The sequence below is a fragment of the Typopeltis vanoorti genome, chromosome 5 (assembly GCF_054136105.1).
Source record: "Typopeltis vanoorti isolate ZY-2024b chromosome 5, IOZ_Tvanoo_1.0, whole genome shotgun sequence".
Lineage (NCBI taxonomy): Eukaryota > Metazoa > Arthropoda > Arachnida > Uropygi > Thelyphonidae > Typopeltis > Typopeltis vanoorti.
Window position 1 is genome coordinate 92,016,530 of NC_143553.1, and position 27,223 is coordinate 92,043,752.

The window sequence follows — 27,223 nt, forward strand, 5'->3', positions numbered from 1 at the left end:
TCTCAGCAAAAAAAAAAAAAAACCATTTAATAAGTATATTTAAAACAACATGTAGAGTTACATACCTGGGTTATGAAATTGCTACCACTCATAATTCCAAGTCACATTCAAAACTAATAATAATACTGCTAAGCAAAAAAGCACGATCCAATGTTTAGTATTATATCTTTTAAAATCTTTAGTAAATATAAGAATTTCAGCACTAAACTGTTACTTACTTTTTCTGATATGCTCATTAATTTCTTTACCTGTGTCAACTTACATAAATCAGGTGAAAGGTATTTATGCCATTCAGAAAATGTTATACTTTAATCAGACATGTCCATACATGATTCTCACTATTTTTCAGCGAACAGTAGGAATTTAGTCTAGCATTGTCATATATATTGAAACAGGTGTTATTATAAAAGTTTTGTAGCTGTAATTTATATTGAAACTGTAATATAAAAACAGTTTGTGAAGTTTTTGGTCATATTCTGTCAGCAATACTTCATGTCACATTATTGATGTTAATATTTAACTGTAAGTAATTTTTACGTTATAAACAGTTACTGCTTAAAATGAGAAATGAAACATTTCTAAAACATTTGATATTCTGTGAAAGAATAATAATAATAGCATCAGTTAATGCATTTATATCTTCACCATTGTCATCTTTAACATGACTAAAACAAACAAAACATTATTTTGTCTACATACATATTATTAAAATACTTTTTATATAATACACAGTTTGTAAACCTATACTGAAAACGAATGTGTATATATAAATGCATTTCAATTTTGAATTAACAAACAAAATCAGCACCAGAAAAAATAATTATATAATATATAATTATATTGCTTTCGTATAATTTATATGAAAGCAACATGTTCTAAGTAGCCTGCTTAATTAAGCAACTTTAGTTTTTTTTAAGGATTTACTCTGAACCCGCTGCTTTGCTTAAATTATAGTAATTATAACTGACCTTTTTTGGATCTTATCATAATCATTGGGTGGGGGATGGAACATTTGTTTAATGTGTAAACACATTCTTTTTTTATTTCTGTGCCTCTTTTTTATATAGAAAAATAAAACAACATAAGTATGTTGATGATGCTTTATTTAAATAATTGCAAATAAAGGGATAAGGTTCACTTTCTCCAAGAAAAGTTACTGTTTGCTATGGAAGTAACACCAGTCATAGGATTCAAGAGCCTGAAACAAAGATTGTCTACACTTAAATCTTTTTCAAATCTTTATGCTATTTCTCTCAGAGTACTCTGAATGTAAATGCATAAATTTTACCCCAAATTTCAACTAATATTATCCTTTGGACACATTTACCCAATTGAATCAATGTCCTTTTTTAATACAGGACTCTGACTTATAATGCTAATGTTTAATATTTTTCTGTTTGTCCAACTTCATTCTAATTTTTAAGTTATTTACTAGCTTGTCACTGTTATTAGGCAATTCTTTGCACAGTACCCATTATTATTATTATTTTTTTTAAATGACAGTCCCACCTATGAAGGTTATAAACCTAAACAACATTAACACCACAGTAGACTAAAGGTACAATAAACCAGAAACCTTATTTTAGAAAACAGATGGGATAGTTTGTCATGCCTCTAATACAGTTGAGTGATAGTTTTACACAGGGCAGTAAAAACTGCCCTGTGTAAAACTATCACCTAAACATTTCAAACATCCTTACCAAAACTGAAATCACAGCCTGTGGCTTAAAGAGAAGAGATATTTTTCACTCAGTCAGCCAGCAACACATGCATGAAAACTGTGAGTTAAATCATTATTTTAAAGGAATAACCACATATGTAGTAGATATATTATTACTAATGGTTGGCAATGTATAGGAAAGTAAAAGTCATTAACTCTCATATATTTCTCCCTTGCTACAAGGGAAAGAAGACTGACTGACAACATTCAGAACACAAGTCATGTAGCACGTGTTTACTTGCTTATGTCACAGCAGCTGAGTAAACAGGAGAATACACTACTGAAGTTCAAAGAAAATGGTTAGTTTTTGTAATTCAGATACAAATTACATAATTCATGATTATAAAAAAAAATCATGAACAGTTAATCAGGATTACTTTCCAAAACTTTGAGAAAGGCATGTAATCAGAATGGTTAAGATTCTGATGATGTCATAAAGTTTCATAAGTAAGTTTAAAGGAACCAATGATCAAAGTTAAATTGACTGGAGTGAACAATCTTGGTTTGATTCCAAAGAACATTTATCTAGTATCAGTAGCATGGTAAGCTTTATCAGGATTTAAGACTTTATCAGGATTCCAGGAATTTGATATAGTCCTGATGTTCTTGGATTCTAATCCCAGTAGAATAGTCTTTCCATCCAAAATAGCAAAGTACTTGATTGACACCTGGCAAGGAGAAAGGTGATGAGGTAGTTGCAAAGAACCCTTGCTATTTGTTCCAATGTTTATTTAAGTAGGGGTATGGAAACTTATATCGGATTGTAGTCTTGTTGAGGGATAATATCTATTGACAATTTCTGGATGGTGGCTTGGTTATATTCATTGTTAGTCAAGGTGATTTTTTAAAAATTTTATTTAATTCTTCCAACAATAGGAAATTAGAAGAACAGACTGAGTGAACTCTGTGCATGTGTTTTGATAATACCTGTTTTCTGTGATGGATAATGATATGAGGACAGTTGGAGTTATCTGCCAGTAAAGGAAGGTTTTCTATAAACATGCTGGCTGTAGATTTGTGGATTATTAAAGTATTAGAATGGAAAGACTCTAGTTGGATCCAGGTTTAGTAGTGATATGGGATTACATATTTTATTTTATTCAGAAATTGTAGTAATTCTGTCTGTGGGGGAATAAACTATGAAGATATCATCCAGATATGATGCTTAAGGAAAAATCATACCAAAGAATGTTCCATAAAATAATCAGACAAACCTGACAAGATAGGACTGTCTATACTGTTCCCTCACTCTGCTTGTACAGCTTATTTTCCACATAAACTAGCCTGCATTGATGGTGAATTTAAACAAGTAAGAAGAGTTTGAAGAATTTCTTGAAGGTTTGTTGGTGAATTGGGAAGCCATATAAAAAGAAAACCTTATTTCATTGTCCAGTATATATAGATCTTTAATTCTTTGAAGCCAGTGCTGTTTTTTAATTATAGTGTGGTCAGTAGTTTCAAGGATTAGAAAGATAATTAGCAAGTCAGCAAGAGAGTCAGTACAATTTTTTTAATGTATTATTATTTTGTAATAATGAATGAATTATGGAACCTTGTATTTGAATTACAAAAGTTAACTATTGTTTCTCTTTGAATCCTAATAAGTGCACAGCTGTGACCTAGACATGAATAAGTCAACTTTTATCTTGTGATTTGTTTTGAATGTTGTCACCTGATCTTTTATCTCTGATGTCCATGTAACAGGGAAGAAATACTGAGAAGTTAATAAATTTAGTTTTTCTATACATGTTTTTTATGTGTGGTTCTCACCCATGGGTTATTATAAACCCCTGTAATACATTTTGTACTGTTGGTGGGCTAAGGATTTTTTTTTTTTTTTTTTTTTTTGCCTTTTTTTAAAATCAATTTTTATTATTTTTTTGTAATTTTTAAATTTATTTTTACACAGTCTAAAAACACTCTGCTCTTAGAGACCAAACATGGAACTTTTTTCAAGCCACTTCAGGCCTCCAATAAGTGGGGTGGTAGTCTCTAACCAGGCGATGAGGTTCATCTCACACAAGGTGGAATTCAAACCCATGATCTGTTGGTTGGAAAGCAGGTACACTTACCACTCAACCAACCAGGCCAGCAGGTGTGTCAACCATTGCTAATAATATATTTTACTCGTAAATAATCATCTACAATAAAAACAGAACAATATCATTTTCACCATAAAAACAGAGATTGTTTGGGAAGGATAAAGATTTTATTGTACTCTTGGGTAAATTTCAGACTAATAGAAAATACTTTCATTACTAAGGAGTGATCCACATTCATAATTATTATAAATAACAAGGGAAAAGGAAGAAAATAAATAACTAAAAGTTATATATATGGCATCTTTAAAACTTTCAATTGCTGTATTGAATTTTTTAATGCTTATTTTTTATATAAACACACATGAGGTCAGAAAAACCTACAGTACAATGGTGTCATGTGGTAAGAAAGAAGGAACTTGCTTATGTTTCTTGAACAGCTGGAGTTTGTCCCTCAATGGAAGAGAAATTGGTTTTGTAAGTTTGAAGTTGACCAGTGATGCAAAATGCAGAAATAGAATGTTATGAGAAATTTTGGTGCACTATCCAAGTGTGAGCATAGTATTCATAGGTCATTACTGGAAGAAGATGAGTAAAATTGTATTTAGTAAGGGTGTGAGGACTAGATTCTTTGCTTGGAGAAAGAGAGAGGTGAATGAATGAAATTTGTTTCTGGAGTTAGTTGTGAGTGCTTCGTCTGTTAATGGGTTCAAGGAGAGATACGATACATATTGTGGATAGTTTGTATTTCCCTTGATGAGTGAACTCCATGGAGGTGCCTGTATAATAATAATCTAATAAGTCTTCTCAAAAACTGGCTTTTTGTTGGTCCTTAAATTGGAAAAAGATTTGTTAATTCTTTATGCCACATAAATAAAACTGTTGTGATGTGCTAATAAGAGTGCTTTGTTGGCCAACTGATTAGCATATTTGCTGGCCAATGAACAGGCTGCAGATTCAAATCTCACTGTGGGCATGGATGTTTTGTAATTGTCTTTATGTGGAAGATGAACTTCACTGCCCTGCTTATTAGAGGCCTGAAGTGGTTTTTTAATTCCATGTTTGGTCTCTAGAGCTGGTTTCTGGTAAGAAAATAAAAATATCAAAAAAAAAAAAAAAAAAAAAATCCTTAACCAGTACTAGAAGTTCACATGGGTGGGAATGACACTTAAAAAAAATAGATGATAGCATATTGCCAAAATATCAAAATCAATAACAAAGAAGATAAAAATCATATCAACTCAAATTCTTATAAGGTAAGAGATGCAAAATATACAGTCTAGTTTTTATTATTTATGATAATATAACAATATAAATATACTTCATAATGGAGATGATTATGATGAAAAGATGATTGTGTGTTCGTCCAGTTTGGACTTACATGTATAGTTGTCTGTATTGGTGAAACATTGGGTCATGCACACAACAGAGGAGAGGTATACAAAAAAAAAAAAAAAACAGCATGGAGGTAACGTATGTCAGCAGTATAAGGAACAAAAAAAAAAAAGGTTAGATCGGATTGTGGCCTCAGATTATTGATATTGATTATTTATTAGTGAGACCTGGCTATCAGAAGCAGATGTACTAACTGGTATTGAGTGTAAAGAGTATAGTATTTTTAGGAAGGATAGACAGGATAGGAGAGGATGTGGTGTATGAATGATAGTGGATGCTTTGAGTACAGTTAGAGTAGAAAGCTGTGACTGTTCTGCCTCTGGTGGTTACTGATAATGATCATGCTGTACTGACCGGGGAAGGCCAAGTGTATGGATATTCCATTTAGAAGAGGTTATATGCTGAACTTCAAAACTGGAAATTGTTATTGTTTTAATTAAATTATGACCAAATGTGTAAAGAGAGAGAAAGAGAATACTAGATTCAATCCAGTGGTATCAGATACCAGATAAAACATCAGCAGTACACAGGAAGTATTGAAAAAAATACATCAGTATCGGAATGTGTCCTTAGAGTTTGAAGAATAAACATATAGGCTGTTAGGGTTGTGTGTGTGTGTGTGTGTGTGTGTGTGTGTGTGTGTGTGTGTGTGTGTGTGTGTGTGTGTGTGTGTGTGTGTGTGTGTGCAATCTCATTAAGCAAGATATGCACAAGAATGATGTCAGTTTTGAAAATTATAAGATGCAGATCAGAAGAGTTGCAATTATTTTACAGAAAAGTAAATATGAGTATGAACTAGCTCAGCAAGCTAAAGAAAACTAGAAAGAATTCTATCATTATGTTACAAGTAAAAAAAAAAAAAGAAGAAGAAAGAATGACTGAATGAATGAATGCAAAAGAATGACTTGTCAGTGTGTTATAGTATGCAGATGTAGAAGACATTGTTCACTAATGGATCCCCATTTTGCTAAAAGCTATTGGCCTAGTGTATGCAACATAGAACTTAATATTACCGCTACACTGATGAAAGAAACTCAGGTGTTATGAGGTGGAGGTGCTAGAGCCATTCACAAACTAAATAAGAATTGGCCAATTCAGCACAGATTCTAAAAGAGTGTTCAACTGAACTGGTTATCTTTTGACCTGGCTGTATAATTTAAGTCTTAGCATAGAGAAGATTCCACAGGAATAGAAAGAATATTTATAACAATGTATGTCCGAGTTGGATAAAGGGAATGGATACGCTATGACAGTGATGGCGAACCTATGACACGCATGTCAGCACTAACACACTTGAGGGTTTCAGGTGACACACCTTGGATGTTGAAAGATATTGGTATTCTGATGAAAAAACTGCGATAAATCATGTAAGATCGCTTTCAGTTAAGGCAAAGGAACAGAAAAATCATTAAATGTAATGTAAGTTTGCAATTTCACTTTATTAAATTAATTGTATAATATGAATTCATAGATTTTATATCAATGTCCTATTAAATAAATAGCCTAATATGATATGTATAAGTCACCATCTATGATTATGTAGTTAAATTTATAATGCATGTATGCAAGTGGCACATCAACAACGTCAATATTTAAAAAAAAAAAAAGATGTTTGACACACCTGGGTAAAAAGGTTCGCCATCACTGCACTATGATAATGTTGGATTTTTCTAAGGCATTTGATAGGATACCAAATGACAGGCTAAACTGCAGAATATGAGATTAGAATATAATCTATTGACTTGGATCAGGGGATGGTTGAGAGACAGATATCAAAAAGTGGTATACAGTGGGTGTGAACTAGATTTAAGGTAACCAGTGATGTACCTCAGGGTTCGTCCTTGGGCCATTATTGTTCAATCTATACATTAATGACATCAAGCAGGGTCTATCATCAGATGTGCAATTGTTTGCTGATGATGTGAAGATAGGAAGGGCAATCAGGGATGCTACTGATATTCAGAAATTACAAAATGATTTGAATAGACTGGAAATCTGGGCAAATGAAAATGGCTGTCAGTTTAATGTTAGTAAGTGTAAAGTTATGCACTTTGGCATGATTAGAGTTCCAGTGGCATATTATATTAGCGGGGTTATGCTACAAGAAACTGAAGAGGCAAGAGATCTTGGTGTATTGGTGGATAAGAATTTAAGGTTCAAAGGTCACATAGCAAAAGTTGCAACAGTACAACTCAGAGGATAATTGCTATGTTGAAGCGAACCTTGACATGTAAGGATCAGGAAGTAATTTTGCTTCTTTATAAGGCTTTGATAAGACCACACCTGGATTACTGTGCGCAGATTCGGTCTCCTGGGTTCCAAGGGGATAAAGAAGCTGTGGAAAGGATGTGCAAAGAAGAGTTACAAAGATTATATCCAGATTATGGGATTTAGATTATGAGGACAGATTGCAAGTATGTGAATTGCAGACTCTGGTTAACAGGAGAAAGAGGGATGATATAACAGAGGTCTATAAACTTTTGAATGGGTGTTATAGTATTTCAAATGATGAAATTTTTCGTTATATAGAAGGCGGGGAGAGAACACAGGAGCATCCATGGAAGTTAAAGTTGTTCTCAGTCAAGAAAGGGGTAAGAGCTAGGTTTTTCTCCCAGAGCAGTGAGTTAGTGGAATAATTTGCCCTTAGGGGTAGTAAGTGCATCTAGTGTAAATGAATTTAAGGGAAGGTATGATAGCTGGGTTGGGTAATTTACAACCTCCCTCGATGAGTCCTTGACTCCCTGGAGGTCTCAGATAATAATAATAATAATATATAATAATCCCATTGTACAAAGGTGATGCAAAGACAGATATGTCTAACTATTGACCTATCAGTATATCTGGAGTGGTGGATATTTTGGAAAAATGGGTAAGAGGTCACACTCAGAAATGGTTTGACAAAGAATCTAATTTGCAATGAACAGCATTGGTTTACTAAGGAAAAGTCATGCTTGAGTAAATTTGCTAACATTTTATACTAATATGACAATGGAGTTGGGCAAGGGTAATGGATACACCATGATACTTTTGGATTTTGCTAAAGCTTTTCACAGGATTCAGCATGGATGGCAGTTGCATAAATTTGAGGATATGAAATTAGATTATAAACTAGAAATTTGGATAAGATGATGGCTGACTGACAGATATCAAAGTGATGTATGGGGTATACAAGTTGGCAAGATTTAAGGCGACCAGTAGTGTACCCTAGAGATATCAGTCCTTGGTCCATTGTTATTCAATCTTTGCATTAATGACATTGAGAAGCATTTAACAACAAACATTCCTGATTACCCTAACTTATCTTTGTATCATCAGTTACTTGCTGATGATGCAAAAATAGCAGAATAATTTGGAATGCAACCAGCATGCAGTTGCTTGCAGAATGATTTGAATAAACTTGAACTGTGGGCATATGAAAATGGCTGTCAGCTCAATGTTAGTAAATGTAACATTATGTACTTTGATGCAAGGAGATATCCAATGACATATTATATTGACAGGATTATGCTAGTAGAAAGTGACTAGCTTAAGGATCTTGGACATTTTGGTAGATAGAAAGTTGAAGTTCAGGGGCTATAGCAAAGATTGTGAATCCAACTTAGAGATGTTTACAATGCTGGAATGGAAATGATTTCCTTATTTTTACATTGACATGTAAGAATAAGGAAGTCATTTTGCTTCTTGATGAGGCCTTAATATGACCTCACCTGGACTACTGTGTGTGGATTTGGTCCCCTCAGTTCCAAGGGGATGCTGACACAGTGAAGATGATTCAAGATGACATCAGGACTGCAGAATTCAAATTATGAGGAGAGAGAGAGAGATTGAAAATTTGTAGACTGCAGATACTATCAGACAGAAGAAAGGTGATGTGATAGAGATTTACAAACTTCTTTAAGAGTCATCAGAGATAGCAATAGATGAAATTTTTCATTTTATAGAGGATGGGGAGAGGACATCTATGGAAGTTGAGAATGAATTCAGTCAAGAAAGGGGTTACAGCTAGATTTTTCCCTCATAGAGCAGTGTGTGACTTGAATAGCTTGCCTTTGGAAGTTGTGAGTATAGTGTAAATGAATTGAAAAGAAGGTGTGATATGTGGCTTCCCTTGATAAGTCCCTGGAGGTCTCTTGTAATAATAATTTCTTTTCTTCTTCAAATCTCTCTTCTGTCTTATTATCAATTAATAAAATTATTAATTAGGCTTGCTCCTTACTAAAGAACATGTATTCTATTAATATTACATAATGAAGTAACTTTGTCTTTACTTTTATATTTAATTTGACTGAAAAGAAGGTGTGATATGTGGCTTCCCTTGATAAGTCCCTGGAGGTCTCTTGTAATAATAATTTCTTTTCTTCTTCAAATCTCTCTTCTGTCTTATTATCAATTAATAAAATTATTAATTAGGCTTGCTCCTTACTAAAGAACATGTATTCTATTAATATTACATAATGAAGTAACTTTGTCTTTACTTTTATATTTAATTTGACTAGCAAATCCTTGAAACTAAGAACTGCTTGCTTCTAATAATTGTCCCTAATGTTGAATTCACTATATAAAATTATTATTGTAATATTCATGCAATTCATATTTGCAATATTGCAAAATTTGAAATTTACTTTCACACAATGTCACATGTTACTCAAACTACACAAAAAATGCAAGTTCAGCAGATTACTAGCATTTGTAATTACAGTGGCAGAGTTACTATAATTAAAAATCATAATTATGCATATTATTTCTGGGAAAACTCCCATGTTACTCCTCTTAATAAACTATTATATTTACGGCTATTTTGCCTGCTTCTGGCTAGGAGTGCCCCCTGTTTAAATTTCATTGGCTTTTTATTCACGGATTCTTAGGGCATTGTAGATGTATATTTACCAATAAATATATGTAGCATAATGGAAGAGAAATTTACACATACCTTTTTATGGGTGTTGTGGCTTTTCTTTTTTCTGCAATGTGCAAACTACTGTGTGTGTGTGGGGGGGGGGGGTAGGCAATGTGGGAGAAGTAAAATAGAAATGGAAAAAACCCAGGTTTTTTTTATATTTATATAGGGTGGGAAAGGGTGAAAATAGACAACCAAGCATAGTCGAAACGGACCGCACCCCATCAACCCCCCTTTCCCATAACCCCCTCTAAAAATCAGTTGCTGTTTTCAACCCCTTTCATCCTTTCTCACCCTATATAAATATAAAAAAATGCTCTGCCCATCCCTAATAATATAATATATATGCACATATATATATATATATTTATATATATTATTCAAAAAACTTGTTTTTTTTTCCATTTCTATTTTAATTTTCCCACATTGCCTAACCCCCCCCCCCCACACACACACACACAGTAGTTTGCACATCGCAGAAAGAAGAAAAGCCACAACACCCAGAAAAAGGTATGTATAAATTTCTCTTCCTTTATGCTACATATATTTATTGGTAAATATACATCTACAATGCCCTAAGAATCCGTGAGTAAAAAGCCAATGACATTTAAACAGGGGCACTCCTAAACAGAAGCAGGCAAAATAGCCGTAAATATAATAATCATAATAATTTTAGATTGCAGTTTAAACTACAGATGATAAAATACTTGCTATGAAATGATTATGATAGTAAATTAAATTAATTTATTAATAAAAATTGTACTTATAAAAAGATAAATATCTAATATAAATTAAATAAAAAACAGAATAGAACAATAAAGAAGAAGAAACATAACATTGTATCAGTTGCAAGATATGGCTCCTGGATCACAAATGTTTTCTTATTGCTTCTACATTTATCATACCAAAAAAAAAAAAAAATGCATATCTTTACATATGCAGTTTTGTATTATATACATACATACATATATATATAAACAGATATACAATCAAATATTTTAATATTAAAAGCCTTGTTTGACATAAAATCCTTTTATACATTCTATTCCATTCACACTATATTTGCTTAGTAATGAACAGATTTTGACTCAGTAAAGTTATTTATCTTGCATCTGATATTATTTCTCTAATATTTTATTAACTGATAATTTTCCACTTTTAATTATGATATTTATCAGCAAGTTTATGGGCTCAGGGTTTTCACTTCTGCTTTCCAAAATTAATGTCATATCGACTCTTTAACTGTGCATCACCTCCCTAATGAAATTTTGCACTACAGAAGATATGTTGACAACGTATTTATCATAGGCAATGGTTTTATTATTATTATTGTTGACCCTCCACCAGAAGAGTTTATTCCATCTAGGATGATACTGTCATGAAATCTACCTAAATTCATATTTATACCTTGACAGTATGTAACTACTATCAAATATAAATTAAGAATGCCAAGAAAGTTTGCATGTGAAGTTTCTTCACGACTAGGCTACTTGTATATAGAAGCTAATGACTTCACATTAATTGCCTAAGTATCTCACAATGCAAAGCACACATCCTTTCAGATGTATGTAATGTTAGGCATTTAAGGGAAGGCCCATTGCAGGAAATCCACTCTAGATTCAACAAAGTTAATTACTATACCTTTAAATCATTCACTGTCTGCACACTTACCACCATCTGAGGCAGTTTCATGTGGAAAATGTACTTGTTCCCTTACACAACTACTAGATATAACTTTTTTTGATGTCTCATCCCTTTGTGCTGCCATTTGACAAATTTCCCCAGTATCTAAGTAAGCATCGTTCATTAGCTTAGCTTATATCCAAGGCAACTTATTTATATTCAAGACAAAATGTATAGCCAGTTGCTACTATAGGGTGTAAAAAAAACAATGTGAATGATGAGGATTGGCAACCAGCACAATAAGTGCAAGTAACTATTATGGGCAACTTCAAGTATTGGCCACAAATTAGAAGAAAGAAATGCGATCGAAGGAAATTGAATTTATACCACCACTAAGAGATAACTTGAAACGTAATGAAGGGAACTGAGGGTTTGAGAATGCAGGAGCTGGTGATAACATCAGAGGATTTGTCCATAATGAGGGTACTTTTGTTATGAGTTATATATAAAATATATACATGTAACTTTAGAGCAGGCGATTATTTCAAACTTAGGAACCAGTTTGAATTAGTGCCACATCATAAAAATCTTCAAAAGAAGGATGTTAGTAGTATATGAGAAATGGCAAGGTGGTGTTTGAAAGGAACAGGGTCAGGAGGATAAATCAAGTAGGAGTTATATGGATGAGAAGCATCATTTAACAAAAAAAGCAAGGGGGAAAAATGCAGTATAAAGCACAGGCAGGAAAGATTTTACCAAGGAAGGCAAAATCAGAAGAAGATATTAGTTGAGCATGCCAAAGAAAATTCCAGAGGAAGAGATCTTTCACTCTTTGATGAATAAAAGTAAGAATAATTATGGAGGGGGTAACTTTAATGAATGCTGACAGTGGAGAGGTGAAAGAAGCATAAGCAATAGTTACTGAGTAATTGTATTTTGAGAGTTGAATCCGAAGAATGTGCAGGGGAATTTGCAGTGCCTCGGACCAAGCTAAACAGTTTGGTCTTAAGTGTTGACTGCTTATTAAAGGGGACTCTAAAACAGAGGTAACAAGTTATAGAATGACTAATAATAATAAATTTAGTTTAATCCTTTATCCCAGTGAGAGCAAACAAAATTTGCACCTGAAAATATCTTCAGGACTGAATATAGTGCTGTACTATCTTACCTGGAGTATCTCACAAGTGATGACTGTGTTACTTGAAAAGGACAGTTGAGTTGGGTAAAGGAGATGTCTGTACCAGAGCTGAATTTCAGGTTGTAGTGGCCCCTAAGATATAACTTTTAAGTCCCCCCCCCCCATCCCAACTGATAAAATTTTAGGTTATCTATACCAAGGCAGAGGCCATGAGCTGTGGCTTGCCTAGCTTATTGTATATCTGTACACAGTGATATTGCTGGACTTTGCAAAGTCATTTGACAGGATACCATGTAGAACTGTTACACACAAGCTGGAGCAAATAAGAACGGATATAAAGCTGGTGACATGGATAAGTGAGTGGTTGGTGGAAAGACATTAGTATATGGAACAGAATACATGAGAAGACAAGTGACTTGCAGTGAAATGTAAAGGGCTGCCACTATTATTTTATTTTTTATGTTGCTCCAATCCACAAAAGGTTTTTGTAAACCTATAGTATATTTTGCACCATGGGTGAGCTAAGAATTTTTTTTCTATGTTTATCAGTTTTATATATATATATATGTATTCTGGATCTTCTACTCAGTTGTAATGATACATTTTAAGGAATAAATTTTAAATGACTTTAAACCGAGATAAAATATTAAATTTTAATGATAATGATACAACTAGTTTCAGCCTTCTTCAGGTATCCACTAAAGGTAGAATCACAGTAATAAAAAGTTGAAGTTACAAAAAACTGAGAATTACAGGCAAAAAATGCAATACATAATTGACACCACAAACGTTGTATTTTTCAAGTCGTTCTATCTAACGTGCCATTGTTTGTTGCATGCGTGCTTGCAGGTTCTCGTGAGCGCCAGTATTGAACAACTGCAGTATGGCTATCAGGGATGTTATAACTCAAATTGCAGTTCAAATGTTCAAGATTAAGGAGGATTTCTCTGGACTCCACGATTTTCCTTTCAAACTCATCACTACAGCGAAAAATGTTTTCAGATTTATCCCAGCAAACTGAGTGACTCTGTAGATCGTCATGACTGGATAGCGCAGATGCATGTGATCTTTTATAGATGTCTCTCTTATGCTCCTCAATATGCAGTTCAACAGATTTTGTTAGTCTGTCCAAAATAAAGAATATTACAGTCGCACCATAACTTGTAAACACCTGGATATTTCAGGTTATGATGAATAGGCTTCAGATGGCTTATAAGAGAACGGACTTTAGGGAGTGTAGTGATATATATATATATATTTACTTACTCTGTAAATATATATATTATAGATAGTAAGACTAATGGTATTGGCAAAGGATATTGGTTGCCATTCTAATATAGCAAGGTATAAGGAGTTGTGCAGGAAACTGATGAGACGATTATTTGTGGGTGATAGTTGACAGGATGCAAAGTTCCAGGAACATATCGCAAAAGTTGATCAGCCTGCTTATTGAAAAATGCAGAGATAAGGGAATTATATTCTTCTTGGTGTGGCCACATCTGAACTACTGTGCTCAGAATTAGTTGCTTCAAGGATGAAAAGATCTTCTCTCCACTTGCCTGTGGAGAGAAGATCCACAGGCAAGTGACCAAGATGGTCATAGGTCTACAAAATGTTCCCTAATAAGGAGAGACTGAAGATTTGTGGTTTACAAAATTGGTTGACAGGCAGAAATGAGATATGACAGAAACATAGTTACAGGATTGATGCAGAAGAAATTGCCTGATATATGACAAAAAGGGAGAGAACAAGGAGTTACCATGGAATTTCTGTGAGAGCACTCTTAGCAAAGACATTACGGCAAATTTTTTATTATTCCCACTCATGAAAGGTTGTAAACTTTTCTTTTAATTAAAATAATAAAATTTTAACATGCTGACATGTCCCTATGGAAAAGGTGACCAACAAACTCATGAACAGTACAAGGCTCAGGCAAGAGAGGTGACCAACATGGCACGGAAGGCAAAATCAGATTATGAGAAGAATCTAGCTGAGCAGGCCAAGGAAAATCCCAAAGAGTTCTTTTGTTATGTGGTGAGTAAGAGGAAAAATGACTATGGAAGATTAATCTTAATGAGTGATTGTCATGAGGTGACAGAAGCAGATAAAATAGTTGAGTTACTGAATGATCACTTTGCGAGGGTATATGTATCATCCAAGTGAAGTTACTGCTTTAGCATATATATAACAGACACTAATGTGGGAATAGAGGTGGATGAATTAGAGGTTCTTAGGATATTGCAGAATTCCAATGTAAATATAACTGTGGGTTTAGATAGGATCTTGTGAGAATGTGCAAGGGAACTGACAGTGCCTCTGACTAGGATCTTTAATTTAATGGAAAGAGGGCAAAATAATTCCCTTGTATAAAGGAGGTTCTAATCAGTAGGCCAATTATAGACTAATCAGTATCTCAGGTGTGGTTACTGGAAAAATTGGTCAAAAAGAGAATTAAAAAATGGATGGATAAAAACATGATACCATGTTTTTATCCATCCATAGATTACAAGATTACATAGATTACAAGGGGCAACATTACTGTGAAATGTAGATCATGCCTTAGTAATTGACTAATGTTTTATAATAGAGTAGCAGCTGAAATGGATAAAGGAAATGGCTACAAGGTGATTCTGCTGATTTTGCAAAGGCATTTGACAGAAAACCACATGGAACTCTCTTATGCAAATTACAACAAATGGGGATGGATATGATACTGGTTATGTGGATAAGAGGGTGACTGCTGGACAGATATCAAAAAAAGTTGTATATGGAGGGCAGAATCACAGCAAAAACAGGTGACTAATGGTGTTGCACATGGTTCAGTGCTGGAACCATTGCTGTTTGATTTGTGCATAAACAATATAGGAAATATTCAGTTGTTTGCTGATGATACAAAATTAGGTAGAGTGATAGTTAATCAAGGCAATGTGGAGAACTGCAGGACAATTTAAATAGGCTGTTATTATGGGCAAAAGGTAATAAGGGTGTCAGTTCGACGTTGAGAAATGTAAAGTTATGCATTTTGAGATAAATAGATTACAAGCTGTGTACCACATTGATGGAGCCTTGCTCCAGGAAACAGATGAAGCTAGAGATTTAGGGTTGTGATAGAGAGAGTTAAAGTTACGTAATAATAATATTGCTAAGGTAGCCTATATGATTACTTGACTATTAAAGAACACATTAAGAAGTAAAGATAAGGAAGTTGTTATTCCTCTTTATAAGGTCTTAATACATCCATATCTGGATCACTGTGCCCAGGTATCGTCTTGTTTTCTTGGGGATGAGGAAGCGGCAGAGAAAATTCAGGTGCGAGTGACCGAGATGGTGAGTAGTCTGTGGAATATTCCCTATAAGGATAGATTGAGGATGTGCGGATTGCAAAAGTTGGTGGATAGGAGAAAAAAAGAGGGGATATGATAGAAACATTTAAGTTGCTTAAAGAGTTTTGCGGGATTAATGCAAGGGAAATATTTCAGCACTTGGCTAGTGGGGCCAGAACAAGGGGTCAAATTGAATAAAGGTGTAGTTAGTAGGGGTGTGAGGACTAGATTTTTTTTTTCTTAGAGAGTTGTGAATGAGTGAGATGGATTGCCAGAGTCAGTTGTGAGTGTTTTGTCTGTTAATGGGTTCAAGAAGAGGTATGATAGATTGTGTGGATTAATTTGGGTCTCCTGCAATGAGTCTTCGGACTCCATGGAGGTGCCCCGTACAATAATAATATTTGCCATTTTGTACCATCCCTAAAGTATCCTTAATCTGAATTGCATAACAGCAATTCAGATTAAGGCTCTATACAATGAAATAACTAGATCTGCTGTCACTGTACATCTCATCATTGCATAATCTTCACTGCCTTTATAGTATGTACTCCTTAATTTCAGCTTTCTTCTGTAACCATCCCTAAGCTTCCTCCTCCAATAATTCAGCATAGTCCTACCAATATATATATATATATATATATATATATATATCCTTTCTTCTCTGAATCCCAAATTTTAAAACTGCACCTACTCATATTAAAGTGACATCCTTACTTACTTATTTACTCACCTTTAAAGTATAGTCAAATTCTCCAGAAGAGCAACTAGCACCACATCTAGTTCATCATTTATAATTGACTACCATTATATTTGTAATCAAATATTTAAAAAAATCTTTATTATGGTTCTGTATAATACAAATATATTCTACTGTGAATTTTAAAAATTCCAAGTAATCTTTTGTTCTTTTCAAAAAAATAAATAAATAAAAATAACTTACACAAGAACATTCCATTTCATACAAAGAAACAGTAATCCCATGTCAAACAGATTTCCGTTATATTTGTTTATGAAATACATAATGGAAGAAGTTATGATTGTAATTATATCATTATACATATATTATAATTATGCCTTCAAGACTAAAAACTCCAATTTTAGATGGATAATAAATAAAAACTCTAATTTCACAAATATCACTGTCACAGATATGTATGAGTGAAATGTGATTCCATAAATTAGAACCAAATACAGTTGACCCTCACTACAGCAAAACTCATAGGGATCACAATAGTTATAGTGAATTTCTTTTAGCATATCAGGGCTTTAGCCCTTTAGCATAGCATATCTGCAGGGCTTTAGTTGGAACTGATCGTGGTATGACTGTGAGAGCTCTGAAAGCTAAGTTGTTTAGTTTTAAAAAAAATAGTATTATTGGTTAAAAAACTATTAGAATTAGATTCTATTGTAGAGTTAATTAGTTTTAAGTTAAAAGTTTTTTTTTTTTTAATATTGTTAATTTAGCCTTTTGCACAATAACTTATAGCATAGCACACGGCACCAATGCAAAGCAGAACAATGGCATCCAAGGCATCATTATTTTTAAGTTTTATAATAAAGTAACAGTTTAGCCAAAGAGACTTCATGCAGTGCAACATCTGAGAAATGTACGCATTACTGAAGGCACGTAGAATTTGGTTTGAAAGCAATAGTGGTGGGAAAGTGTGCCAAAAATGCTATGAGAGCAAAGATCAAAAGTGTGTCTTGGGTCGCAAGACTGAAGTAGTGGATGGAACTCAGAATACACTTAAATGTGTGATGTAATGGCAGATAGGATTGAAAGAGAGATTAAATGTGACATGATTGAGAGAGAGAGTAAAAGTGTTGAATGTAAGAATAGTATGACTGATGTAAAGAATGAACAGCTGGCTGTAATGAGGGAGATAGCTCAGTTACACAGGGGTGATACACAGGATGAAGCGGAAGCTGGAGTGAATGCAGAAATGTCTGGCTAGTGGGTCAGCTGATAACAGAAAGAAGTGTGAGATAAGACAAAGGTTTGACCAAGAGAGAAAAATTAAGGAGCAAGTCTTGTATGGCACTTCAATCATAAAAGGTGTGATCGACAACAGATTGACAAAATCGTGCTTTCCATGTGTAAAAAGTAATGATGTTAGTGAGAGTATTGTGAGGGTATAATGTGTTCTGAACTCAGCTAAAAATGGTAAAGTCTTAGGACCTGATAGAATACTTACAGAAATAGTAATGTTATTAGAAGGTGACAACATTACTATATTAGTAAAGCTATTTAATAAGATCTACGATACAGGCATAATCCCTCAAGACTGGTTACAGTCAACTTTCATCATGCTACCTAAAAAAGCAAATGCAAAAACTTGTAATGACTATAGAATGATCAGCCTAATGGATAATGTTCTCAAAATGTTTTGGGAAAATAATTCAAAAGATGTACAGAAAATGTGAGGAACCATCAGCGATATCCAATTCAGCTTCAGAAATGGTTTGGGAATGAGAGAAGCTCATTTTCTGTTCTCAAATCTTATTCCAAAATTGTAGTGACCAAAACAAGGAAGTATTCATTTGCTTCATCGACTTCAAGAAAGCATTTGACAAAGTCCAACATACTAAAATGATTGAACTATTAAAAATAATTGAATTAGATGGTAAAGATATCAGGATCATTGAAAACTTATATTGGAACCAAAAGGCATCTGTTCAAGTTGATAACATTACTACAGACTCCATTAACATCAAATGAGGAGTAAGGCAAGGTTGCGTGTTGTCATCTTCTTTTTAACATATACTCTGAAGCCATATTTCAAAAAATCTTAAAAGGAAGAGTGGAAGGGATTAATGTAAATGGTGAAATCATGATTAACATCCAATATGCTGATGACACAACTCTTCTGGCTGACAATATTCTGGATCTTCAAACTCTTCTGGAACTAGTGAATGAAGAGAGTGAAGAAATGGGATTAAAAATAAATATCACCAAAACTAAATTCATGGTCATAAGAAAGAAACCAATTCTTGATTCAGCACTTTCTTCAAACAGGAAACAAATAGAAAGAGTGACAAAATTTAAATATCTCAGATGCTGGTTAAATGAAGAATGCAACCCGAAAATGGAAATAAAAGTTAGAATTGAAATGGCAAGAAAACATTTTTTCCTGATGAAATCAACACTGCGTAACTGAAATTTAAATTTGGAGCTTAGAGTATACATGGTTAAATGCTGTGTATGGTCTATACTGCTGTATGATGGAAACTTGGATCTTGAAGATAACATCAATAAGAAAACTTGAAGCCTTTGAGATCTGGTTATATAGACGAATGTTAAAAATCCCCTGGGACAAATGGGGAAGTCACATGAACTTTTAGATACCATGAAAAGAAGGAAAACTTCATATCTTGTCACCTACTTTGTAATGAAAAATATAAGATATTTCAATTGATTATAAAAGGGAAAATAAATGGAAGAAGAGGACAAGGAAGACGAAGAAAATTTTGGCTGGCAGACATCAGACAGTGGACTGGCATGAGCTCTGAGGGACTGTTTAGAGTGGCTGAGGATCACTCAAAATTTGCCAAGGTGGTCGCCGACCTCCAATAGGCAATGGCACTCAGAGAAGACGTAGTGAGGATATTAGAGCATAAAAGAGTAGGGTGAGAGAGATGATTATATTGGCTGGAACGAATGATCTGAAAGGAGAAAAGCATGGCATGAGAGATGACATGAAAGAATTACTGGAAGTAGCAAAAGAAAAGAGTTAGAGACTTAAGATAGTGAGTCGTTTGCCACAGTATGACAGAGTAGAGCTGAGAAGGAGTGCCATAATAGCGAATGACTCAATGCATAAGTTATGCAGATGGAGCGGTGTGAAGCGAGTTTGACGGGCAAAAGGACTTATACAAGAAGGATGGTTTGCATCTGAATGATTTGGTGTTCAGAGACTGTAAAAAGTGAATAAAATGAAAGTGGATGTGCAGAATTATGGAAACTAGAGCTTTTAGGGGTGGGGTGGAGGAAGCTGTTGAGTGGATATACAGACATCAGTGGAGCAGTTGAGTATAATATGAATGTGTATAATATTCCTAAGTTAGTACCACTGGTAACAAACCAGAATGGGATAGTTAGTATGAAGTGTCAGGATAGCAGTGGGCCTAAGGGGCTTTTGCACTTTATGTACACTAATGCCAGGAGCATTCGGAACAAGTAGGAGGAATTTTTGGCATTGGTTAGTTTATCCTGTCTAACAGAAGATGATATAGTTAGTGGGATAGAATGTGAAGGGTATAGTGCAGTGGTCGCCAAAGGGGTCGATTCGGGCTCAGGGGTCGACAGAAAAATATAAGACATCATTGTATGGGTAATATTTAATTCGGTTAACTTGGATTACCTCCATTACAAAAAACATGGAGGTAATGACAACACAATTAAGAGTGAATCGTGGGATCAGCACCTCCATCTTACTGGTCCATGAATAGGACCTGTAAGATGGAGGAGTAAGGTCATGAAAATAGTTACTGAGGCTAATCAAGTAGGCCAAAATGATGTATTTACTAATAAATGGATGTTGGTGGTTCCTGCCGGCTGGCACAGTGGGAGCGAGATTGCAACACTTGCGTGGTTCTTATTTACTGATACTTACAAGTATTCGATCCCGGTCTCATTTTTGCGCATTGACATACAAGTGAGCGTTAATGTTCTAAAATTCATCAACATACATATTATAATTCAATCGTTATTCATTCATGAACTAAACTTCTCTATGTTGAAGAGTTAAGCAGTGCTGGTAGTAATACCAGTAGTTTATTAATATCACTAGTAATACCAGTGATATTACTAGTGATAGTAATATAATAATATATACCATATTATACATACAATAAACACTGTAACTATAAAATAAACAATCTAAAAACTCACATAAGTGTCTTTTTTTGCTTGTCCTGTTATAATTACGTAATAGTAAAATATAGGGGTCGATAAAAAGTCAAGAAATGCTTGAAGGGGTCGATGGGCAAATAACTTTGCCGACCCCTGGTATAGTGTGTTCGGGGAGGATAGAGAGAAAAAATGGGTGGAGTGTTATTGATGGTAGCTGATGAATTGCAGCCAAAGAGAGTAGAAGTTCAACTGCAGGACAATGAAAATAGAACATTTGAGGTTATCCCGTGTGAGGCCAGCAGAACAACATATACAGTTGGATGCTGTATATTTTGGAATTTATGCAGTTACTAAGGGATAATTACCTGAGACAGCATGTAATGGAGTATACTAGGGGTTCGAGAATGCTTGATCTAGTAATTGCATCTGAGAATTTGTTTGTAACGAATATGACCATGTTGCCACCAATTGATGGGAATGATCATATGGCCTTGACCTGGGAGGTGACTAAATGTGTGGAATTTTCAGTTAAGATGGGGTATATGTGAAATTACAGGGCTAGTGAATATGACAAGCTTAAGAGATTGCTTGGATTGGTGCCATGGGATGTAAAACTGCAAGGGCTGGATGTTGATAATGCATGGGAAGTGATAAGGAGGTTTGAGGGAGGTAATGCAGACTGCATACCTAGAGTCAGGAAAGTAAATCAGGTGGGAGTTAAATGATACATATCATCATCAAGCTGGAACTACAAAAAAAGAAACAATTGTGGAAGAAATTTAAGGAGAAAGGTGACCTATGAACAGTACAGGTCAGAAGGGTAACCAGTGTGGTAAGAAAGACAAAAGCAGTTGTTGAAAGTTTTTCACTTGGTTATATTATAAATATTATAAATTAAAGATACCAAGAAATTATATACTTGGTTCAATCCATTATCCAAGTGTAAGCAAACAAAGTTTGCACCTGAAGTATCTTTCAGGACTGGGACAACTCGTGGCAAAGGTGGTATAACTTCTCATCACTTGGTTTAGTATCCCATAATGTAAAACACATCTCCTTGCGGACATGTATAATGCTATGCATCAAGGGAAGGGTCACTGCCAAACTGGTTTCGACCTTTATTGAGGTCTCATCAGTGGGAGCCAGACCCAGAGGTGGTGATACTAAAGTGGAAGTAATGGAGAAGTCATATTTTACACTTGGATAATGGATTATACCAAGTATATAATTTCTTGGTATCTTAAGATAACTCTTAAGAAAGTATATCCAAGAAAAGCAAAACAAAACTGAAGATTATGATTTTCAGCTGTATTCAGAAATAAATCATAAAATTAAATAAGCTATTTCTAAAATTATGGAAGATTTATTAATGCTAATGAGATGAGGGACCACATTATGTAATTAGAGTTTAGTAAAAAAAAATAAACAATTAAAATCCAACAAGTTTCGTAAGTCATAAGACTTACATCATCAAGGATAATGGTACATAAAAGTTTTACATAACAAAAGCCTATTAACAATTAATGTCCGCGCGGTTAGCCTGGTGGCTATGCACTTCGCAACCATATGCCTGGGGAAGGAGTGTCCTAGGTTCAATTCCCGTTGGTGACGTGAGGAACTTTAGGATCTTCCTCAGCCATAGCCAAGTTAGCCAGTCTTGGGCATGGACAGCAGGGTTTTTTCCATCAGTTTATCTGGGGTTTTTCATCCCGCAACCATGCAAACCGGCCCAGTGAACATATTTAGGATCTTCCTCAGCCATAGCCAAGTTAGCCAGTCTTGGGCATGGACAGCAGGGTTTTTTCCATCAGTTTATCTGGGGTTTTTCATCCCGCAACCATGCAAACCGGCCCAGTGAACATACATGGATGTACAGTCATAAATACTTAACCCCCCATGAGGGGGCTCAACTTGCCCCAGTGGGAACAGGGGAGAAAACGGAAGGAAACTCTATACGAATAAATAAAAAAATTAACAATTAATCACAGATACACAGAACATGACAGCAACAACTAGCAATGTTCCAACATACATACAGTAACAAATTTACCATTTGTATTCTGGTTTATCAATTATATGTTACAATTGTAAAGTTATCAGAAACATCTAATATGTGTAATGTAATTAATTGTTAATAGGCGTTTGTTGTATAAAACTTTTATGTACCAGTATCCCCTGATGATGCAAGTCTTATGACTTATGAAACTTGTCAGGTTTTATTGTTTATTTTTTTTATTAAACTCTTTAATTACACAATAATGTGGTCTCGATACTCTTCTCTCAGAACTGCTAAATCAGAGAACCATTTGCAAAATGAGAGATTATTAATATTATGTTTATGTTGAACAATAATCTGTTACTACTTTTATTGTATCTTAGTTTATCTGTAAATATATCTCCCATTATACAAAGCATACAAGAAAAAAAAAGTTTTTCAGTTGACATACCCATATTAATGAGGTGGAAGACAATTTCTCTGACTATTTTAATGATGGCAATATGAAGATTATTGCTTCCCTTAAAAGGAGTTTCTCATTTTTTTTTTTTAGGGGTAGGGAGATAAAAATACGTATGACTTGATGGTGTTACTATTTCATTAGAAATGATGTTCCCTTGGTATTCCAAACCAAATGAACTGCCACTAAAGTCAAATAACAGTGTAAGAAGTATTAAAACAAATAAACCCACGTTATAGGCCAGGTTATACTGAATACAGTTTTTAATCATTTCCACACATGCAAGATTACAGAACCTATAGCAAGCTTATACCACAGTTAAGACGTATGGTCTTTGGCAATCAAGGAATGAGTTTATTATTGTTATTATTAGTACATGGAGAACCTCCATGCATGTTTCCCATGTACTTCATGCACTGAACTCCATGGAGCCTGAAAGTCCATACAATGAATGAACTGCTACTCAAGTCAAACAGCAGTAAACAGAAGTATTATCCATCATACTTTTTCCAATCCTTTACCACCATTCCTGAGATACTAACTAGTCTATAATTTGCTAATGCAGTCTTGGAGTCTCCTTCATGCAACAGAACTATTTTGTCCTCTTTTTTACTCCCATGAAAGTTTACCAGAACCGAGAATTAAGTTAAAAAGCCTAGTCAGAAGGAATTTGCATATTCTCCTAATAGCTGATATCCCATCTGATCCTGTTAGCTATATTTGCATTGAGATTCTGCAATAACCTGAGTGCTTTCAGTTCATCAACCTGTATTCTTGCATGATTTCCTATTGCAGCAGTATTCTCATTTTGGATAATGGACTCTTGCAATGCTCACTGAGTAACTCAACTGCTTCATCAGCATTTGTTAAAGTTATCCTTCCATAGTCATTCTTCCTTTTACTTGCCATACTACACGGCTTGTAATATGCCTATTGATTAAATATGACTCCATGGAGAAGGCATTATTATTAGTGCATCCTTCATGGAGTCAGCACACTCATCATGGGAAGTTCATTCAGCTGACAATCCTAAAATTCTTAACACTCCTTTGCATTAAAAACACATGCTGTAATGTATTCCATTCACTGACAAAGAATAGTAACAGAAAACATCCATAAAGAAGGCATATCTTTGCACCCCCTTCCACAGCTTCAGGAGACCAAATCTGTGCACATTAGTCCAGGTGTGTTTGTATCAACGAATTGAAAAATGACTTCCTTTTCCTTTCATATCAATAATTCCTTTCATAATTTATTTGAGCATTGAGTTGTATTTGAAATGAAATAAATTTTGCTATATTGGGAACATTGAACTGCAACTCCCTGTCTACCATACTCTGAGAAAGTTTCATTGGTTTCTCCAAGCATAATCCCACCAATATAATAAGTGCATTGCTTTAATCATGATTGCAATGGTCTTTGCAGCATCAGCAAATTGGTCCAAAGGACTAATCTCTAAATACCCCACTGGTCACCTTAAACCTTAGATTTGTCCCCCCCACACACACATACCACTTTTGGATAATTGTCTGTTCAACCACCTGCTTATCCAAGTCAATAGTCTATGTTCCAATCCTGTATCCTCCAGTATATATATATATATATTATTATTATCAAGAGACTCATTGTGGGAGGTCCCACTCTCACCTGCACAGCTCATCGTATCTTGACTTAAATGCATTCATTGTCCCTGCACTCACCACACTCTCACACAATGCATTCCAATCACCTGCCACAATATCTAATCTGCATTCCCCCCCCCCCTGCTCACACCCACCTTATACAGCTTCCAGGGATGGCCTCTTCTTCTCCCCTGTCTCCAGTTATTCTATGAAAAATCTCATCCATGCTAATCTGGTAATTACCCCTTACCAACTTATACATCTCAATCATGTCTCTCCTCTTCCTTCTGTCCACCAGGCTCTGTAATTTGCATTCTCTTAATCTGTCCTCATATTCCACATTCCAGAGACCAACTTAGTCAATCATCTCTGGACCCTCTCTCCAATATCTCATCCTTTTGAAAATCTGGCAACCAAATCTGTGCACAGTAATCCATATGTGGCCTGATCAAGGTCTTGTACAATAGAATCAAAACAACATCCTTACTTCTACATGCCATTGTTCTCTGCATCATTCCCATAATCTGCTATGTTATCCTCACAATTTTAGCAAACTGTCCATGAATTTTCAAATCTCTATCCACCACAACTCCCAAATCCTTCATCTCCTCCAAAATATCCCCACCAAACCTCTACTCTGTATCCCATCTTTGCTTCTCAAATTTTAAAACTTTACACTTTATAACATTAAACTGACATCCCCCACACTCGCCCATTCAGGTTCTCTTGCAAAGCTACAACATCTGCTCTACGTCTCATAAACTCTCCCCAACTTTGCATCATCTGCAAACAATGTACATCACCATTTAAGCCTTTTCCAATGTCATTTAGACACACAAATTAAACTACAATAGCCCCATAACAGATCTCTGGGACACACCGCTAGTGACTTTCCTCTTCTTGGATATCACACCCCCATACACAACCTATTATACCTACAAGGGTGGTTCCATAAGTTTCTGGCCTAACTAACTTTTAGAGGTGACAGAAATAAATTTTCTTCCTCAAAAGGCTTTCTTCAGAGAAGAGGTAGTAGTCACTGGGTGCTAAATCTGTGCTATAGGTTGGGTGTTCAATCTCCTGGAAGCCACAGTCCTTCACTGCAGCCTTCACAACAATAGCCATATGGACTTGAGCATTGTGAAGCAGGCAAACACTATGATTCAACAATCTTCGTCTCTTCTCCTTTATGGTGTCATGCAGCTTGTGCAGGAATGAAGCATAATATTCTGCATTCCTTGCAGTCAATCAAGAGAATTCCCTATCACAAAAGATTGTTGCCATGATCTTCTTGGTGGACTAAGTGACCTTAGTTTTTCTCAATAGTGCTTCACCTGGTTTGCACCACTCCATGGATTCCCTTTTGGAAAGAGAATCACAATAAAGGACCATCGTTTCATCCTCAGTGACAATTCCAGCACTTCTCTCTGATTCCCTTGACAAAGCTCTAAAAACTTGTAGGAACAGGTCACACAATGAAGAATTGAAGAGAGAAGTCAGTGCATCCACCTTGCATTGACCTTCGTCATGGATCATCTTCAGTGTCCTCTCCTCATCATGTTGGAGGTTTAATGGAATATTTATAGCCCTAGAAAAGGATTAAAAGCTAATGTTAATGCTTCCAGTATTTCGTCTCAGTCATCCCTGAGACATCTTCAGGGATTACAAATAACTCTTGTAACACACACTCAAATACAACACAATACTAATTGAAACATGTGGACGCTAAAGTCCTATCTAGGTGGTGCACCCTCTATGGGTGTTTGTAGGTGGCCTATGATATAAAGTGGGACCTCTGATAATTAATGTTTCCCAAATTTTGGGAAGTTTTATGCAATCATATTTATTTAAATTTGGTTAATTTTTGAGTGCTGCAGCAGAATCATTTTGTTTTGAGAATCTGCAGTGGCACTCAGAAATCAACCAAATTTAAATAAACACAGTTGCATAAAACTTCCCAAAATTTGAGAAACATTAATTATCAGAGGTCCCACTTTACATCCTTAGCCACCTACAAACGCTCATAGAGGGCACACCACCTAAATAGGACTTTAGAGTCACTCACATGTTTCACTTAGTATCGTGTTGTATTTGAGTGTGTTACAAGTTATTTGTAATCCCTGAAGATGTCCTAGTGACTGAAATGAAATATTGAATT

At 34.9% G+C, this 27,223-nt stretch overlaps 1 protein-coding gene across 1 annotated transcript in view; it reads right to left on the minus strand.

Moving 5' to 3' along the window:
- LOC150106650 (ELMO domain-containing protein 2) overlaps nucleotides 1–27,223 on the minus strand; it is a 284,336-nt gene that overhangs the window by 2,586 nt on the left and 254,527 nt on the right. The window lies entirely within an intron of this gene.